At 46.3% G+C, this 3,759-nt stretch overlaps 1 pseudogene; it reads left to right on the top strand.

Annotated features, from left to right (window-relative positions):
* Nucleotides 1-245: 245 nt before the first annotated feature.
* Nucleotides 246-3,759, top strand: part of LOC109484804 — a 6,540-nt pseudogene continuing 3,026 nt past the window's right edge.

The following is a 3,759-nucleotide window of genomic DNA, read 5'->3' as shown; positions in this document are numbered from 1 at the left end:
GGTTTGGTGCCACCTCCACTCGCACCTGCTGTCCCGACTGCAGTGGTGGAAGCCTTCGCGCTCCTTCGTCGTAGCGCCTCTTTGCTCGGGCTTTTCTTCCTATGATGCTGTTGTGTACGCCCTGTACCACCTTCGGCTCCATTGCTTGTGTCCTTATTGGCACTGGTGTTCTTGTTCTCCTTGACATGAGCCTTTGTGCAGGGCTACTGTCCTGTCCCTGAGTTGGCGTATTCCGCCATGCCAATATGGCGGTCCAGGGACCTTGTCCATCTGCCGCTGCCTTTTTCAGCAAGTTCTTGGCATCTTTCGTTTCTACTGGTGCCAGCTCCTACCGGGATGCTCGAAAGGCAGTCGGACTCGATGTGTCTTTTCAAATTCCGTAGTTGATTTTATCTGGAGTTGGTTCTTTGCGTATCTTACCAATATCTGTAGGTCGTCTGTTAGCCTAAACTCGCGAATGACTAATTTCCGAACCGGACATTTTTTTTAATCGTCCGTGTAATCCGGGAGCAGGCATGGAATAAATCTAGCCGAACTTTGACGTGTTGGCCAAAAACATCTTGCAGCATGTATCTCCAATGACAGCAATTGTCAATACACACGAGACCAATAGGGTTGCGTGCACGGCTCTTGATTTCCTCAAAAAGGGCTCGTATTTGCATAAACTTTGTACTTTGCACCAGCCGCCACTCCAGTATCTGACCTTGTCCATTGAGAATGGAAAAAAGAGATGTATAGTATATTGCTTCACAAATCGCCTAGTTGTGGGGTGTTTGAATCCAATATTGGTTGACACATTAAAGGTGTTGCGTCTCGAGACCTACTCTCGAGCTTTCCATTATGTTCATGTTCAAGTTGGCCTCTGCTTGGTAGATTTGTTCCAGCCAATGTCTTCCGGGTACCGTGCTTGCGTCAAACTCTGGGAATGGTGTGCTGGGACGATGGTGGGAACGTGAACGCGCCTGGTACAGTTCTTTCCTCTCACAGTGGCGGGAAAAATACTGTTCTGCCAAGACTGTTCTGAATGTCTGAATTTTTTATCCGTGGTTGACACTTGATGTTAATAGATTGACTAATTTGATTGTTGCGCCAGAGCGGTGGATATAAATGGTATGTACGTGCACTTTGCTGCTTCCGCCAGAATGATCGCATCAGTCCCCAATGTCTGATGACCATTTGTAAATATCATTAACGGGAGGGGGCCTAATTCCGACCTATGTTCCATGCAAACGCACATACGTAGATACATGTAGGGTTGCCGGCCGGAACTTCTATTGCGTGCGATCTACGTTTGATCAGAACCCCCCCCCCTAAAAAAACCCAGCCTGAAATGGAGGCTAGGGCAGTTGGGGTGTTCAGGCTGGGCTTTTCTTTCGGGGCCCTAGAAGCTTCCCCCGCCCAGTACAGAGGGCCGTAACCCTAGTAAGCCTAATAGAGATGGCACGCCGGGGGACTAATTTGCCCCACCATGGTGGGGAGAATTAAACTCCGTGAAAAACACACCGGGGAACCTAAATGAGGCGGGCGGGGGAGAGCTCTTGCCGGCCCGAGGAAAATCCGACCCAACCACGTAAGACTGGATACCAGGCTTATCTGTGATTGATGATTTTGAAATACGCAAATTAATAGGCACATGCACCCACCCATGACGCAGCAACAATGATTTTTCAAACTAGTCCGGAAATAGGGGTAGGTCGGAATTAGAGCACCCCCCGTTAGGTGGTGACACTACAACATGGGATTGTCTCTTAGTATATAAATGACTACCCTAATTTTTGGGGGTTAACGTTAGGGTCAGGGTTAGGGTTAGTGTTAACCATAACCTAACCTTAATCGTATCCCAAACCCTATGCCAAATATGGCGCTTACCCTGTGCCGAATATGGCGGGGAAACGGTTTCCATTGTAGAACTAAAATTTTAGAACATCGGCAAGGTCAATGATCTTCATCACGGTGACACCGCGCGTTTGAGTAAGAATAGACAGTGCGGTCCTTCTCTTAAAAATTGTCTCAGCACAACAATGCATCATACATTCTCAATGAGGAGTGAACATACAGCACATTTCCTGAATATGACGAGGTCACAAGAGCCAAGAAAAGGATGGCACATTGGAAACGCCACATATTTATGCCCATGTCTGACATAACAGACTTAACCTCATGAGTACACGGTCGTAGTACTAGAAGAACCTACAATGGAATATGTCCAAATATGCTACACCTTGGAACATATTACACCGCCGTGAGAAGCATAGATTGCCTAGATCCGTCATCCTCAGTATCCAATATTGTCCGCTGATGTTTTGGTTCTGGCACCCGGGGAGTACCCAGCCTAATGATTATGCAGTAGGGGGTGAAAAGTTCCAGACGGACGGAACGTATTATTTACCGAGGCTATCCATCACATACTGTAAGCGCAGCAACAGCCTTGTGCTGTCACCACTCCAGAGCTCAGTTAGGAAGTGTAATTTAACTGTCCAAATTGTCATTAAGGCAATTTTACTTTACATATAACGAGACAACTTCCTTACAATAGTTACACTGTACTTTTAAGAACTCATTGTTAGTAGAAATAGCATGCAAATTATAACTGACCATATAGGGTACTCTAGTTGACTACGTTTCGACGCATGCACTTTAAGACTTTGAACATGATCTGAGTTTCCTACTTTATGAACAGTGTCACTGACAGTCCATCATTCTTGAGTCTGGTCCTCTTCCAGCAGAACACATAGTTTGACAACTGGTCTTTCCAACACACTGTATTGTGTCTTTATTTTCGCTCTGCGTACCAGTCCGTCGCTGCCGCAAGTTACTTCTATCACTCTGCCCAATGGCCAGCGACCTCGTGGGGTACACGGGACGATTTCGGCAGCAGCATTGGGTTCTTTGCTTCTTGTGATAGTTGTGTTTTCTTCTATGATATAGATCGAGCTAATCCTGGAAGGCCGAAACAAGCCACAATGTGTCAACTGGCCAGAGGGGGAGCCTTTCCCAACTAGGCCCCTCTCTGGTCAACATCAAGAGAACAATGGTGGCCAAGTCCAAAAGCTTAGGGTGAAGGACAAGTTCGTGATATCTGATGAAGGATATCACGAGATCAGGATGCTATCCAAAGCCACTGTGCCACCACTGTACAGGGTGATAGAGGAGAGAGTGCGACAGAATGGGATGATTACCATCTTGACTGAGGTAAGCCATTGCTAACTTTGGTACTTATCGCAACATTTATACATGATTTGACAGTTTTTCAATATTGTTGTTGCTGTGAGCAAATCTCCATAATACTACTTGACCTATTGTTGTACCATAGGCCAATAACAACATGGCCAGGCGGTCAGTAAAGGAGCTCCTCGCCCACCTTCTTCCGTCACCCGAAGCACAGGGAAAGTGTCAATGCCGGGGACATCTCTGTCCGGTTTTCAGGAGATGGGAGGCAGGTGACACGAAACAACAGGATTGGTGCAGGCATGTGTTCTCAACAAGGAGACGGTGAGAGCCCAGCTGCACCATACCATCGATGAAGAGGCATCCATTTTTGTGTATGAAGGTAGGATTTGTAACAGTTTATTTGATTTGTGACATTCATTATTTGTTATTGCCATTTTGGTTTAAGCTGCTGAGTGCCAACCTTCTGTAAATTCCTTGTTTAATGTCAGCCATGCCTACATTCCAATAACCTTGAAAGGCTTTAGGTTTACAGCAAGGAATATGAATAAACCAGTTGGTACTTGTTCTAATCAGGAGGAGAGGACCATG

The sequence above is a fragment of the Branchiostoma belcheri genome, unplaced genomic scaffold (assembly GCF_001625305.1).
Source record: "Branchiostoma belcheri isolate BF01 breed outbred unplaced genomic scaffold, Haploidv18h27 scaffold70, whole genome shotgun sequence".
NCBI lineage: Eukaryota > Metazoa > Chordata > Leptocardii > Amphioxiformes > Branchiostomatidae > Branchiostoma > Branchiostoma belcheri.
This window is presented reverse-complemented; position numbering and strand designations above follow the sequence as displayed.